General features: G+C 39.5%; 1 long non-coding RNA gene across 5 annotated transcripts in view; it reads right to left on the bottom strand.

Moving 5' to 3' along the window:
- Positions 1–17,354, bottom strand: part of LOC107311904 (uncharacterized) — a 46,043-nt gene that overhangs the window by 13,501 nt on the left and 15,188 nt on the right. For all 5 annotated transcript variants that reach the window (XR_001554289.3, XR_001554291.3, XR_004306750.2 and 2 more), the window contains exon 2: positions 1,551–1,806. This is a non-coding gene — a long non-coding RNA (uncharacterized LOC107311904). The remainder of the gene's footprint in view (positions 1–1,550; positions 1,807–17,354) is intronic.

Below are 17,354 nucleotides of genomic sequence, written 5' to 3'. Positions count from 1 at the left end.
ACCTCTTTGTAGTGAAGTTTCATAAGCAATTCATAAAGCTTGGGCAGGGTAGGTTACAGATGTTATCATTCAGTGATCAAAAGTCCTTTGGATGTGTTTTATGGAGGATTTCCTGTTTCTACTGTTCAAAATGTGAAAGACCCCAGGCTGACTTCATATCACACTTATAAATAGTGCTGCTATTCAGGTAGGTTCAATACTTTACTGATTTCTCTGTTCTGTAGAATCATGGAATCATACAATCGCTCAGGTTAGAAAAGACCTTGAAGATCTTCAAGTCCAACTGCAGCCTAACCATATTACCCTAACTCTAACAACCATTTACTAAATCGTGTCCCTGAGCACCACATCCAAATGGTTTTTAAACACATTCAGGGATGGTGACTCAACAACCTCCCTGGAGAGCTTATTCCAGTACTTGTCAGTCAAAAAAAGCCCACAGCAGTTAGTTTTAAGCTAAAACTCAACTCACTATTCAAGGAATTTCCAAAAAGAAAATACTGTTCAGCTGCCTGGATAGAAAACTACTCTCTTTATGAAACAGATGAAAGTGACTTTTTGCAAGTCTGGGGATTTTTACACACTGCATCAGTTTAAGATCATACAGCCCCTAGCTGTTTGTTTGCTGCTGGGCCAGAGGTTCTCATCCTACTGACAAGAGAGAAATTAGGAAAAAAATATGAAGTTGCCTCAACTGCTTCAGCCAAAAAATAAATAATTAAATTTAAAGGGTATCATTTAATAGTTCCTGGCGTAAGCATAGGATGGACAGCTGGAGGCAGAAACATTATAAAAAACCTTCATAGCAAGGTTACTCAAGCTGATCTGTGTTTTCCAAGCAAAATAATTTCAGAACTTATTTTTATAAGTTCATTAAGAGCAGCACACGGATGGCAACATACATATTTAGAAGTAATATATGTCACTTACTTATGTCACTATATGTCACTTCCTACAGTCTTTCAATGAAAGATTTGAGTTAGTTTTTCCTTCCCTTTCCTTTGTGTCTTCACCATTTGTGTATGGATCATGTGGCAACCCATCTGAGTGAGAAAAGTAAGACTGGATAGCAGTGGGCAAGCTCAAATACTCTTTAATTGCAGTCCAGCCATTCTTTACATTTCCAGTCTACTCATTTTCACTTACAAGTAAGGTTTTGTTGTTTCATCCAAATTCCACTGAAAAATCAACAGATAAGCAGGGAAAGAGGACATACTGATAGGAAATATGACCTGACTGCAAACAATACACTCATCCCTGGAAATGAGAACAAAAATATTGAGAAAATTTGCACTGGAAACAAGACTGTGATGATGAATGGAGATATATAAATGTGAGGATTTATATCTGCTGAGAATATAGCTCATTTTGACATTTGTACAAATGGAAGTTTATGAGTAGACTCCTAGACTGGCATATGACCTTCTGCCAGCTGCAGACCTGCTGAGTGGGCAAACCTGCAGGTTCTATTCACTTCAAAGACTTTCACAAAAGCTATTCAGATAAACAGTTGCTACACATTCCTCAAGAATACCTAGGGCATTACTCACCAAGATACACCAGGGATGCTGGGCCATTAAGTCACAAGGAAAGCTACCTTCCTCCTCAGGGAGAAATGACTTTAGGATCTGTGCTTTGAGAAGAAAAAATCTTGCAGATGCTCCTCCTTAGGTGATGTAATTCTGCCCTGCCCCACATTTAGGGCTATGTTGTTATTGCAATAACTTATCCTTGATTGTCTTGGGTGAACTTGTCAGCACCAGCCTTTTTTTGCTTCTTGTGTATCTTGCAGATGCTCCCCTCCATCTGCAACATCACGAAAAAATTAGCAACAGGAACATGGATAGACATATGCTTAGAAGCTATTTCTATAGTTCCAGATACTTGCCCCTCATCTCAGCCTTTTGAACCTTCAATATTGAAGCCAGCTACACTGAATTCCTTGAAAAAAATACATATTGGAAAGATATCTGAATGCCAAAACATTCTTTTCCTCAGTCAGTTATTTTTGTTACTAGTGTCAGCATGAGTAGCTTCTGGTACAATCACACTCCTTTTAATTACTGAATCAGCCATATCCTTCCAAATTCATTCTAAATTGTCATCCTCCTTGTCAGAGACAAGAACGATTTCTTGAACACCAGAGCATTGATAATTACTGTTGCCAATGTTTTTCACAGCAGTATATTCGCTCTCTCTAAGAATAAAACTGTTGAAAATAGACTTAAGTCAGGGAGCAAGAATATAGTATTTTTTATATTATCTTCTCCCTAAGGAAAAAACTGTTCTAAGATACAGAAATTGGTGAACACATTTATTTCAGCAGTAGAAGTGTGGTTTTAATAAGATTCCCCCAAATAACTCTAGCAAAGGACTTAAAGAGGTCTCCGTTTTTATGAGTCTAAATTAATTGGCCAGTGTCGTGGCCAGGCTACAAAATTAAAATTAAGACGAAAATTCCACTGATTGCTCCCGTAAGCCTTACGGTCATAGGCAGTAAGGTCTAACAAACAGCACCTGATACTTGTAATATTGCAAGCATCCGCTTCAAACAGTTTTTAATTGGCATTTAAGCTTATTTTAATCACAAGCCAACACTTGGGATAAACAAACCAAAGAGAATGGGAAATTTAAATGCCAAAAACCAAGTAATGACCACAACTAATGTTTTTTCTGCTTGTTTCTGGAAAAAAAAAAACAAAAAACAAAACAAAACAAAACAAAACAAAACAACACATTTTCTAAAATCAGATGTTTTAAATATCTAAACAGCATCATTATTTTTAACTTTCTTTTGAGGTCTAAACATTTTCTAGTACTAGTAGGGAAACAGCTACTTGTTTTTGTTCTTGTTTGGTTTTGTCATGTTTTTTTACTTGCTTGCTTTGTTTCTTCATTATAACAACTATTGTCTTACTGTGTTAGCAAATTAGGGTTTTCTTTGGCTACCTTTGGTATGCTTTTCCTTCTTCTACAATTAATGAAATAATCTCTTTTTATATAATCAACAATATCCCAACACCAGCTGGACCAGACAAGACAATGTAGATGGGCACAAATGCTAGCAAGGTTGATGTTTCGTTCTGGAATATGCATGTGGCATCAGTTCCTTAGTTGGAGACTCACTACTTTGGATAAAATTCCACTGATTTACTGGACAAGACACACACATTTTTTTCATGTCCCTGTAAAACACAGACGTTGGTAATGAGCTATCTTATTGCACAGACAATGGCACAGAAAAAGAAATGCAAAAAAAATGACATTTGCTTGCCCACAGTCTTACCAAATACGTAAATTATAGCTTACTTAATCATAAGAGCCTGGATATATGTGTGGGTATTTCTTCTTTTGTCCCTGTTCTTGATGCTGTGTTTCTTTTTTGTTTTTTGTTTTATTTTTGGGGGCTTTTTTTTTTTTTTCACTTTTCATCTTCTATTAAAACACAACATAGGAAATTAGATTAAAAGAGGGGAAATTAGATTAAACAAAAGGAAATTAAATTAAGCAAAATTGTTACAAGGCCGTGAAAGCTTTGACTGAAACCAGCCTTTGGAAATGAATATCTTCAGACTTCTTTTGACATTGATAGCTCTCAACAGCCACCATGATGTTATGCAAGAGCAATTCAGACTGTGCTAACCAGAGGCCCTCTTGAATTCTGATTTGCCTTTCCATCCTGGATCTGAGTTCCCAGCTCAATGCAAATGAAAGTCTAGAAGGATTTCTTAGTCCTACTGAAGTTGGTTATTCTGATTGTGGCCTCAGAGAAAGTGACTATTTCACCATACTTAACAACATTTTTCTTCTTATCTCAAGTATAACATCAAGAATTTCAAATAGACAAGTAGAGATTCTGATGGCCCTCAGATGATTTAAGTTGGAAGTTGTGAGACAAAAGCCTGCTTTGGACATGTCTTATTTTTTATTTTCTTTCTCTAAGCACCTACTTCTGGCCATTCACTCTCCTAGGTATTTCCAGAAGATCCCTCCTGACATGAGTGTGAAAAGAACATCACAGAATGAATAATGGACACAGAATGGTGACATAAAATTTTCTCCATGGATGCTGCCAACTGCTGGTTTAGAGGAAAGGAAACACAAGAAAGGGAATGCAGGCCTGATGGTCATTAGAGGTCACTTTCTTCCCTTCACTTTACCCCAGCCTTCCCTGGCATACTTTCCCAACTGCTAAAAAACTTTTAAATGCTCTGCAGATGGAAAAGACTACTTACTTGTTTACTGTTTGTAAATGAGACCTTTTAAAAGGATTGGAAAAGACAATAAGAATTTGAAAAGATACCATCTGTTAAAAATCTTAGGACTGAAAGGCATTAATGTCATGAAATCTACTTCCTGCACAATAATATTGGTAGAAATTCGTAGAATGTCACAACAAAATTAGCTTCTTCACATAACTTGGTGAGAGTTGGATTTTTCTGACACATCCAGTTTAACTTAAACTCTCATGTACAAGAATAGCCTTGTAGTTTCTACTGTATGTAGATGTGGTAAAAAAAAAAATGAACTGTTGCAGTCAGAGAAGTAGGAAGTGTTTCTGTAACCATATCTGAAAAAAACAGAGATCTGATGTTGCCAGGAATATTGGGTTTACATCTCAGAATTCATTATATAGGAAGGAAGATATGAGAGAAGGAGGAAGAGAGGGAGGGAAGGAGAGGAGAAAGAATGGAAGGAAGAAAGTAGAAAGAAGGAAAAGTAAGGATGACCAATGAAAGAAAGAAAAGGAGAAATCTAAAAGAAAAAGAAAGAAAACATCAAGGTGTTATTAAAAACAGGCAGCTGTCCTTTTTCAGCTGTTTTTTTTTTTTTTTTTTTTTTTTTTTTAAGGAAACAGTATTTGACAGTTGTTTTCAAGGAAAAGACAGTAAACTTGTAGATTTCATTTAGGCACTTCATTTCAGTCTTATCCTCTTCCTTGAAGTTAGGTGAAGACACCTAACTTGTGCAGCTGAGTACAGTGAGATTTGGAAGCCTTTGACTTTAACTTCTCTCCATCTAACTAAGTTAAAGATTTTGTTAGTGTTGCATATAGTATTTCATAAAATATCTTTAAAACAGGTACGTTTGAACTTCTGTAAGTCAGATGCTCAAAAGCTTCCTGCTGGAAACGTCTTTAAAACTATATAAAAACTGCTGTGCACTTTCTGATCTGATATCCACCTGTTTCACTTTCCCGGAAGACGGGTTGTAGAAGGTTGATGTTCAGTTCTCGTAGTCGAGAGACTTAATATGATCACATAGTCCAATATGTAAAAAAATCATGAAATAGTATTGTTAGTCTCTTGCAACATAATGAATGTGGTAGTAATCAGAAGAATCCTCTAAACCTTACCTTTCAATTAAAGAAAGGGTAAAACAGAAAACAAAACACAAGAAGAAATCTGTTGAATAATACTGTTTTTCTCCAAATGATTTTTCCACATTTGCTGCCAGAGCAAACACATGGTGCATGTTAGTCTGTCGGCCCTACATTAATTCATCAGCTGTAGGAACTGCAGTGGTTCATTTGCCAAAACCTGTTGCAGTAAATCCCTCTGTTTTTAAATTGTAACTCTAAACATCCTTTTAGCCTTGCAAAAGATTTTGAATGCAACTTATATATATTGCACTTCTAAAAGTACATTCCACACACATATATCTTTAAATTTTTCCACTTTTGGTAAAAGTGATATAAGCAGCCCATCACTGGTTGCTTTCAATTCCTCCTCTATCTAGTTACAAAAAGAAGTCACTCTTATCTAAGAAACAGAAGGCTAGAATGTGCTAACTGGTTTGCTTTGCTTCCAACAGGGAGCTGTGCAAGCAGTCCAGGCAACAGCTGTGCCTTAGCATTATTGTTTTCTGGTCTTTCATTGGTTTTTATGGGAAAATAGACACCTTGTCAGGTTCCTAACATGCAAGTGGATTTTTAGTCATTCTTCCAACATACGTCAATTTTTTAAGAGTCTTCAATGACTTATTAAAACAAGTTTACTGCAAGGTGTATTCTTATTAATTAGTGATCTGTTTAATTTGATGGCTTTTTTATAAGCAAGCTTTCACTGTGGAAGAGCACTCCTTTCTGAAAGAATGGTCAGTTGCTGGAATGAGTTGGCCAAGGGGGTGGCTGAGCCAGCAGTGTGCTCTTGCAGCTCGGAAGGCAAATGGTATCCTGGCCTCCATCAGGAGAGGGGTGGCCAGTAGGGATAGGGAGGTGATTGTCCTTCTCTGCTCTGCTCTTGTGAGGCCCCATCTGGAGTACTGTGTCCAGGTATGGAGCCCTCAGTAGAAGAAAGACAGAGAGATGTTGGAAAGGGTCCAGAGGAGGGCCACAAGGATGATCAGGGGGCTGGAGTACCTCCTCCGTGAAGACAGGCTGAGGGAGCTGGGCTTGTTCAGTCTGGAGAAGAGAAGGCTGCAGGGTGACCTCATTGCAGCCTTTCAGTACCTGAAGGGAACCTATAATCAGGAGGGTTGTAAACTCTTTGAAAGGGCCAATAATAGTAGGACAAAGGGAAATGGTTTTAAGTTGAAAGAGGGAATATTTAGGTTAGATGTTAGGGGGAAGTTCTTTACTAAGAGAGTGGTGAGGTCCTGGAACAGGCTGCCCAGGGATGTTGTGGATGGAGGTGTTCAAGGCCAGGTTGGATGGGGCCCTGGGCAACCTGATCTAGTAAATATGGTTGTTTGGTGGCCCTGCCAGGCAGGGGGTTGGAGCTTCATGATCCTTGAGGTCCCTTCCAACCCGGAACATTCTGTGATTCTGTGATTCTGTGGTGGTTGAGTCACCATCCCTGGAAGTACTGAACAAACAATGATACAGTACTAAGGGACATGGTTTAGTGTGGAAATGTTGATGGTAGGTGGACAGATGGACTTGGAGGTGATATTGGTGGCCTTTTATGTCCTTGGTAATTCTATGATTCAGTGTTGCCCAACTCATATTTTCTGTACTAGGTAATGCTAAGGTGGGAACTCTCACTGTATTGCTCTAAAACACTCTATGGGAAGGTAAGGAGAGACTCACAAGTTTTATGATGATGTGAAAGTTTTCCTCTGTTCTGAAATATTACAAGAATGACTTGTGAAAAACAGTACAAGTAATCACAATTTTCTTCATTAGATTAGTACTTAGAACTGAAAAAATCTTAAATGCACCAAGTTTTTTCCAAACAAGTGTTTCCTTCTCATTTTTAATTTTTTTCTCTCTCTCATTCTCTCTCATTCTCTCTCTTTCTCTGAAGGAAAAGAGACATGCGCCTTGATCTACAGTCATGCTAAATGAACCTTCAGGGTTGAATAATCATTACTGCTTCAAAACCCTTGTACAATAAAGGCAAAAGGAAAGGAAGCGATTGAGGAATCCCATCGACCCCACTGTTTTAGATCATAGCAAATAATATACCTACGAAGAAAACAAGGTAATTTGCAGTGCCCCATAGAAAGATTATTCTCATTCAAGACAGTCAGCCAACACAATTCAGTGTTTCCTTATCCTAACCTTTCCAACTATTTCTTCTTCACTTTAGGAATTTATTTTCAGATAAAAAGATTCAGATAAATATATATGTACACTGATAAACATTTATTACTTTAGTAAAGCTGTTTAAAATGTCATTCAAATATTATTTTATCTCTGTTTATTGCACAAAAATTATTAGCCAAAATTTCTAAATCAGTTCTGCATGTAATTATTCAATTTTCTATTTTTATTTTCTTTTTCCAAAACAACAGATTATGTTAACTCACCATATTTTCCCCTAGAAATTTTTGGTCTCACATTGCTAACTCCATAAGTAAAAGAGCCTTTGTGGTTTAGAAGACTGACAATTTTTCCATAGTCTTCTGAGATAGAGGTAATCTCTCTTGGAACTCAGAAAAGAAGCCTGTATTAGACTATATTTTCCCTGATTTGTTTATCACTATGCCTGTGAATCTAGAATGAGAGAAAGGTGTTAAATACTGTTTCTGTCCAACTAAATCAATAATAACAAATAAACAGTCCTGGTTTCCTTTCATCCCCCAGTTTTAACAGGATTAGGCATGAGATATACACAGTGTTCTCAGACACTGAAAATGTGGTTCAGATGTTTGCTCTGGCAAGAATGAGGTTAGGTGTTTGCATTCATCCACTTATGTATGGCCAGTTGCCATTTATTCATGTATGTTTGCACTATAAATATTGATGCTTGAAAAATGACCAAAATCTTCTGGAGGCTAAAATCAGCTTTTATTCACCTGAGCTGGAACTTGCAACCTTGATTCCTATAAAGCTCAACATGTCTCAGAGAAACTCCCCTGCCTTCATCCAGACAATTATTTATCACAGGTGTTATTTTTCCCTGAAGTACCAGAGGTAATTCTATAATGATATATCATAATTTACAGTAAAAGAATGAGAAGAAAGAAGAACTTGCTTATTTTAATTCATCTGTTTCTACATTAGCTCCTCAATAAGACAGACCGTGCTGGAAGAAAAAAAGAGCTTCCTCCTTACATTTTAGGTTCTCTCTTTAAGTGTCACTATTTGGAAAGAAAAAACTGCCCAATTCCCACACTTCTATCCAATTCATCCTTGTACCTTCTCCCTGCAGCAGAATTTTGTCCGTCTGTTCCTGCAGAATAAGGAATTTTTTCTACATACTTGTCTTCAGTCCTGTTGTGTGGACTTCTCAGCTTTTCAGGTGACTCACAACCAAAAATGAAAACATCCTTTAAGAAATACAATTCTTGCATTTATTTAAATTTTTCTTTCAGTAAAAGATGGAATGAGTAAGAAAATATGAATATAATGAGAAACAAAGTGGTGCAATGTTAGGATATTTCAGTAGACACAGAACAAAAAATGTAGATTGGAAAGATGAGAATGAAACTGGACAAAGGCAATATCTGGAATTCTGGGTAATAAAATGGAGAGAATATTCAGTGCATCTCCAATTTTGGATGACATACACACACAGAGGGTAAAACCCTGGCTATATCTCAGCCAGTGGCATGACTCCCATTAACGTCAGTGGGTCATGATTTCATCTACAATGCATGAAAAGAGTCTGCCAGCTCTTCTGTGCTCCCGGGGAGAGAAGAGAAGCTGCACAACATTGTACCTACTGCCTCTAAGTGACGCTCAGCTCTGACATGTAAGATCTGTCCAACCTTTGAAATTTTTCTCAGGACACTGCATTTGTTTTCAATTCATGTGGAAATCTCTGCTGTTTTCCAGAGTTTCCAAAGCCTGTACTTGTCACAGGCTAACCACAGAAGAAGAGGGTTCCAGCACTTCCTGTGACATTTAGGAGGAGAGTTGGGTCAGCTCTGCATGGTTTTCAAAATCCCAGTCATCACATAAATGTTGTTTGTGGGAAAGAAAAGAAACACTTCAGTGCTGCAAGAACAACCAATTTTTCAGGAAGTTGCTCTGCTCTTTGTACCATGCCTAGACTGAGGGCAAGACAGAAAACTGTTAAATTACTGTCTCCATCACAGGCACTCAGAAACTTCACTAGCTCACAGATGAGAGCAAACCATGCCTCTGCTTCAGAAATGAAGCCAAACATTTCGTTCTGTCTTTAAAAAGAGAAAATCTGATTTCATAGTCCCTGTTTTACACTTTTATGTTTTCCTCCTGGAACTTACACTTCTCTGTGTATTCAGTAAGTTGCATAAGATCATTTTATTCTTTGCAGTTTGTGGTTTCCTTTTACTGTAGACAAATTAAACCTAATTTATTTTCATCTATAAGATGATAACATTTGTTTCAGGGATTGGAGGCTTTTCCTTCAGATCACAAATAGCAATATTAGTGAGCTGATTCTCTTTGGGGTAAGATCTTGTCCTGAGAATCCCTGGGGCTCCCCACTGATTATTGCAGTGCGCAGTGTACAAAACATGCTGCTGTGAGACCACTGGCAACGCAAACCAAAGGTACTTTGGGCTATATTCCACTGAAAAACATAAGGTTGAATGGTTCTGTGGTGCTTTGCATAGGTGAGGCTTTGACTCAAATGCAGCAGTTAATCTCCTTCCTTGAAAGAATGGAAGAAAGAAATTTTAAATATTAAACCACCTCACGTGAGATGAATCCTCCTACAGTTCACAGATTTTCATCATCCTTTAACTATTGTTTCTAGTTCAAAATGTCTCAAAAGCATACTGCAAACACATGTATCTACCAATCAGATATGACTCCTCATGGGACCACACGTTCTGCTCCAGAAGAGGTGTTATAATGCCTTTCAGCTAAATTTAACTGTTTCCTACTTAACAGCTTCAACAGTATCCTCATGACTTTCTGTTTTCAAGGAGTCACCTTTTTCTCCATGTAGCATTTTCAGTACACTATTACTGAAAATTGTGGTGTTTAAAAAATGCTTCAAAAGAGTCGTAGAACTTTTCTACAATGACTCCTGCATATGATTGTGGCAAAGAGTCCAATAATAGTAGCTTTGACATTCCTGTTCTGTGCTATTGGAAGAAGACAGGAGAAGAAAAATAACAAATAGGATTAACCCAGAAGAATATTTGCTTTTACACTGGGTGTGTCCAACCTTTTGCCTTGCCTGGGCCACAGTGTGTAAAGAGCAATTGTCTATACAATATATAATATATTATTACATATATATAAGTAACAAAACTTTTTAATATATATTTTAATTAAAAGATAAGAATGAGGACAACAAAAGTATAAAACTAGTGGATTGGACACAAATGAAAATTTAGATGGTGCTGGATAAAGGAAGTAATGTCTACTCTTTGAGAGGTATTATCTAGGACTGTCCTGCAGCTCTGGATCAAGGCTTCTTACAACTGCATGTTTTCAGATGAGAGCTGAAGGATGCCCACTTTTTCACTAGGAAAGAAGTAGAAACAGATATAATAGGCAGCTGCCAGTAGAGTCCAAAAGAGTCAAGCTTGTTGGTGCCTTTGTTGCCAAATGCAATGGGAAGGATAAATGTGGGAATTACTGGTTTGGATTTTAGTCCTGTGCTTATTTGTTGTATAAGGGAAGTAGAGGTCTCCCCAGCTGGGATCCCACTGGAGTCCTCCACCACCTTAAGGAATGACACTGTGATGGAGCCACAGCTCTACATGCATTCAGAGATAGGACTGCCTGCTCCTTTCCTTCCCTGCCCTATTAACAATAGCTAGCCATCTGCACATGAAAAGAAGCATGAGGACACCTCATGACCAGTGTGAAGGTTGAGGGCTCTTGACATGGGGTGAAAAGGTATGGGGTGAAAAGGTACAAAGGAGGCAATTAAGAACCACAAACTGCATCTGCTGCTGCCAGAGGAGAACTGGGGACTCAGTCTGGTGTCATCCACAAACTTGCTGAGGGTTCACTCAGTGCCATCATCTATGTCACTGATGAAGATGCTGAAGATCACCAGTCTCAAGACTGAACCCCGAGGGACACTGCTCATGAGCAGCCCCCACCCTGACACATAACCATTAATCACAACTATTTGGCTGCATCCAACCAGCCAGTTCCTAATCCACTGAACAGTCCTTCCTTCAAATCCATACCTCTCCAATTTAGAGAGAAGGATGTGATGAGGGACCATGTCAAAGGCTTTGCAGAAATCCAGGTAGATTACATCCATCATCCTTCCCCTGTCCACTAAAGCCATTACTCCAACATAGGATACATCAGGCAAGATCTGATGAATTCTTAGTGAAGCCATGCTGGCTGTCTCAAATCACCTCTTTATCTCATTTGTGCCTTAACATAGCTTTTAGGAGGATCTGCTCCACCATCTTCCCAGACACAGAGGTGAGGCTCACCAACCTGTGGTTCCCTGGATCTTCTCTTTCTTCCTTTCTTAAAAAGTGGGAGTAATGTTTCCCTTTTACCAATCACTGAGTACTTCACCAGAAAGCCGTGATTTTTCAAATATGATGGAGAGCAGCTAGGCAATCACACCAGCCATCTCTTTCAGAACCCTCGGATGGTTATCAGCCTGCCCCATTGACTTACTTATACACATTCAATTTCACGAGGAGAGCTCAGACTTGTTCCACTCTTACAGTGGGACAGAAACCACTCCCCACACCCTAACCTAGAGGCTCATGGTCCTGGCAGACATGGAAAGCCTCACCAGCTGTGAAGGCTGAGGCAAAGCACTCACTGAGTACCTCAGCTTTTCCAGTCTCTGAGGAAGCCAACTCCCCATTATCTTTCACCAGAGGGGGAACACTCTCCTTGGCCTGTTTCCTCCTGCCTATGTACCCCTTCTTGTTATCTTTCACATCACTCCCCAAGTTCAGCTCCATCTGAGCCTTGACTTTCCTATCTCTGCACACACAGACAACAGCCATGTATTCCTCCCGGACTACACAGCCCTGCTTCCACTTCCTGTACATTTCCCTCCTTTCCCTCAGTTTAAGCTGCAGGTCCTTGCAATGCCACGACAGTTGCCTGCCTTCCCTGCTCTTCTGCTGTAGGATGGAGAGCCATTGTGCTCTCAGAAGGGTGTCCTTAAAGAGCTGACAGCTCTGTTCTGTATCCATATTCATAAGGACAGTTTCCCAGTGGATCCCACTCAGCAGTTCCTTGAGCAGCTAGAAGTTTGCTCTCCTAAAGCACAGGGTCCTAGCTCTGCTTTTTGCCAGGCCCTCATTCTTCAAGATCACAAACTCAACCAAGGCATGGTTTCTACAGCCCAGGCTGCCTCCAATCTTAACAATCTTAACAATCTTAAAAATGCTCTCCTCTGCATTAGTGAGCACCAGGTCCAGGAAGACTTCACCTCAGGTTGGTCCATCTATTACCTGAACCAAGAAGCTGTCCTCAACAGACACCAGGAATTTCCTGGATTGTCTGCCACCCACCGTGACACTTCTCCAACAGATAATTCCAGACAGTAAAAACCTGTTCACCTTCACTTTCTTATTTCTATGTGTGTTAATTGCCCACAACTTTTATGAATCTGCTTGACTGTTGTTTTATGAATATGTCAAATGTCATTCTTATTTATAAATTCGAAGATGACTCTCCTCATAGGGCTCATTTTCCAAGCCCTTAACAAGCCTTGCTGCCCTTCTCTGGACCTGCTCCAGCACCTCCATGTCCTTTCTGTACTGAGGTGCCCAAAACCGAACACAGTACTCAAGGTGAGGCCTCACCAATACCGAGTACAGGGGCAGGATGACTTCCCTAGACCTGCTCACCACACCATTCCTGATACAAGCCAAGATGCCACTGGCCTTCTTGGCCACCTGGGCACATTGCTGGCTCATATTCAGCTGACTGTGAAGAGTGAAAATCAGCACACCAAGGTCCCATTCCATCAGGCAGCTTTCCAGCCACACCTCCCCAAGCTTAAAGGGTTGCCTGGGGATGTTGTGACCAAATTGTAGGACCTGACACTTGGCTCCATTGAAACTCATGTCATTAACCTTGGCCCACCAATCCAGTCTATCCAGATCCCTCTGTTGTACCCTTCTTCCCTCTGGTAGATCAACACTCCCTCCTAACTTGGTGTCATCTGCAAACTTACTGAGGGTGCACTCAATCTCTTCATCAGGATCATCAGTGAAGATGTTAAACAGAAGTGGCCCCAGCACTGAGCCCTGGGGACGTCACTCGTGACTGGCCGCCAACTGGATTCAACTCCATTGACCTCAACTCTTTGAGCCTGGCCATCCCGACAGTGTGTTTTTTGTTTGTTTGTTTGTTTTGTGCCCCTTATGAGAGCTTCCGGTTTTTTAATTGCTTTCAATAACACTTTTTATTAACAAGGATATGAGACCACCATTTCCTTTCATACACTAAACCCGAGAGAAATGGCCCATGTGTTTTTCACAGTACATTTATAGGACTTGATATAAAGAAGCTATACATAACATCAACAACAATAGCAGTATTAACAGTATTGAAATTAGTCAGAATGAACACAACTAATGTCAGAGCTCACTAAATACAATGAATATTTGTTATAGGAAACTCTGAGAAAAAGTGAAACAGATACACTCTTCTATTTGGTGCAGAGAAGCAACACACAATCTGTTCCCTTAATTCTTCTTTGTCTGCATATTTCTGAGAAAAATATTTAGTAAAACAAAATCCCTTTTTCAAAATCTGAAAGCTTGTTGTTGAAATCAACTGAATTTTGCATTTGGTTCTTGTCAGATGCAGAATTATGCATGGTCTTTTCTGCAAAATAAAAATTTTCCTGCCTTGCAAAATTAAACCTTTTCTTCTACAATAACAGACTAATTCCTTGTTATTGCTTTAAAAACTCATCTTTGGTTATCAGTCAGAGTAATCTCACTAAACTATAACATTTTGCTGCTAGATAGGCATAAGGCATTGCAGACCAAGATGGGTAATAAAACATTGCTGACCAAGTCCGGTGCATGTGTATTTCATGTGTAAAGTTCAGCTAAACAAGCACATATATCCAAGGAAAGTTTTCATTTCTCTCAAATATATTTGTTTAAGCCTCTGTGTTTTGAAGACCTGGTGGGCTACTTCTTTATCATGGACTAATATATTCTGTGGGCTAATAAAAATAGAACATTGGAGTCTAAAATTTAATTCAGTTAAGAAAGTTGTGCCTTAGCCCATGTGAGTTCTTCTTCTCTGACTTGGGCAGCAGCCCAAGAAGCTACTGCCAGGGTTCTACCCTCAGCAGAGCTCAGCAGAATCTATACTTTGATGTCCTTCATGGCCTGGGACTCATAAGCAAAGATGCTTCACAGCAAAGCACTGGATCTAAGAGAACAAAAATAATTTTAATGAGTGTTCTTACTAACATTACAAGGCCCTGCTTATTCTCCCTGTCAGAGGCTGATATTAGCTTAATTATGAGTAGCTGAATGGACAGACTCAGAGAGAAACAGTCACTGCCACAAAATCTATTGAAGGCCAGCAATGAGTGGAGTACTGTAGAGGTCAATAGTAGGTCCATTTTTACTTCAGATCTTCATTAGCAATCAGGACAATGGAAAAGTGTACACCCTCTGTAAATACACAGCCAACACAAAACAGGGAATTGGCTATCTCACCAGAAGACAGCAAAGTCCTGCAGAGGGACCTGGATGGGCTGAAGAGGTAGGCTGTGAACCCAAATTCGAGGAGAAGTACAGATTCTTGAACTTGGGGAGTAACAACTCCAGGAACTTGTACTTGTTGAGGGCCACCTACCTGGAAAATAACTCTGCAGAGTCTTTCCTAGGAGTCCATGTGGACACCAAGCTGAGCATCAGTCAGCAGTGTGTCCTTATTGCTAAGAATGCTAATGGTATTCCTGTCTGCATTAAGCAAAGTATCATCAGTAGGTCAAGAGAGGTGATCCTTCTCCTCTGTTTTGATGAGACTGCATGTGGAGTTCTGTTCTGAGGTCCCCAGTACAGGAGAGACCTGGACATACTGGAAAATGTTCAGCATGACTGTCAAGATGATCAAGCACTTCTATGAAAAGAGTCTGAGAATTGGGATTGTTCAGCCTGGAGGGGTTTCTGGGGGTATCTTATCAATGTCTATAAAATATCTTGAGACAGTGTGCAATTAAGATAGGGTCAAGCTCCTTTCATTGTCAGGACATGAGGCAGTGGGCAAAAACGGGAACACAAGACATTCAGTGTAAATACCAGAAACTACTTCTATATTGTGCAGATAATGGAACAGTGGCACAGGCTACCCAGGGAAGTTATGGAGTCATTTTCCTTTAACATCTTCAGAAGCCACCTGTACATGCTCCTGGGCAACCAGGTGTCCCTGCTTGAGCAGGAGGAATGGACCACAGGACCTTCAGAAGTCTCTTCCAATTTTAACCATTCTGTGAGTGGAACTACAGCTCAGGTGTGCAATGCCATGACCAGAACGTTCTCCTATTCTAAAGTTACTGTGCTTTCACAAGAATTATTTAACCTTAAGGTACAATGTCTTATTCTTGCACCCTGACCATTGCAGTACCATCTCCAAGGTGATAGCAATATCAAGTCTCCATCTCCAAAGGGATAAATCAACTATTTCATTTCCTGTAGGTGGCTGATTCAGGACAACAGATAATTATCCAACTAAAGCAAAGAGCACATTTCAGTTAAATAGCTTAAGCAGTTTACTGCCTGTAATGAAACTCACCTGTAGGGTATATCCATGGGGCACAACATAGTTCTGCCTGAGGTGCAATCCAATTTCTGAGGAGACCCTTAGTCTTTAACCTGGCACTGATAATGAGTGACAATGTACTATGTCCACGTACAGAGATATGTGATCACAATATGAACATACATTATATACACATATTATATATATAAAATATTCATAGAATCATAGAATCATAAGGTTGGAAGGGACCTACAAGATCATCTAGTCCAACTGTTTTCCCCTTACTGTAGCTACAGAAAACCACTAAACCATATCTCAGAGCTCCTCATCCAGATGCCTCTTGAACACTGCCAGGGACAGTAATTCTATCACCTCCCTGAGCAGCCATTCCAGTGCCTGACCACTCTCTGGAAGAAAAAGTTCTTTCTTATGTCTAGTCTAAACCTCTTCAGGCACAACTTGCGGCTATTTCCTCAGGTTCTGTTTGTTGCCTGGGAGAAAAGACCAAGTCCCTCCTCATCACAACATCCCTTCAGGAAGTTGTAGAGTGCGATGAGGTGTCCCCTGAGCCTTTTCTTCTCTAGGCTAAGCAATCCCAGCTCCCTGAGCCGCTCCTCATAAGACTTGTGCTCCAGACCCCTCATATACATATATACACATATTACACATACAAATATACATATTATATATATATATATTATAATTCATCATACATAATTTGATTATACTTTTTCTTTTTAATAACTAAGCATCAGATCATTATCTGTCATTCCCCTGAGGCTTTTTGTTGTCATCACATTTTCTTAGTCCTCCATTTGCAGGGCCTCCTCTCTCCCTTGACTTCAGGAGTTGGACGTATGCATCTCTTTCAACACGGGATATTCTGCTCTTCTATGATCCAGGTTCTTACATTTAACTATGTTTTTCATACCAAGCCCTGTGAGCCAGATGAGCCTGTGGAAAACACTATATCTAAAACCTATATCCACAGGCAAACAGAATATTTCACCATAAAATACACCACATATTTTTAAATGACCAGAGGATATATGTGGAGCGAGGTTGTTGTGGACAGAGATGGAGGGGATCGCTGTTCCTTGCTATTATTCATTTTCTACACCATCCTTTCTGTTTTTACAGGAAGAATCCTTGCCCAGCTTACTTACTTAGCAACACAAGAAATCTAACTAGCCTATGGCTATGCAGCTGATACATACATTAGAACAAAAGCCATAGCTCAGACTGTATGTACAAGGCCATCTTAAAATGTTTTGCTTGACCATTTAGCTAAGCTTAGGTG

This window comes from Coturnix japonica, chromosome 3 (assembly GCF_054131305.1).
Source record: "Coturnix japonica strain WE chromosome 3, WE-NBRP24, whole genome shotgun sequence".
Lineage (NCBI taxonomy): Eukaryota > Metazoa > Chordata > Aves > Galliformes > Phasianidae > Coturnix > Coturnix japonica.
Note: the sequence above shows the minus strand (reverse complement) of the source record. Positions and strands in the feature narration are given on the sequence as shown.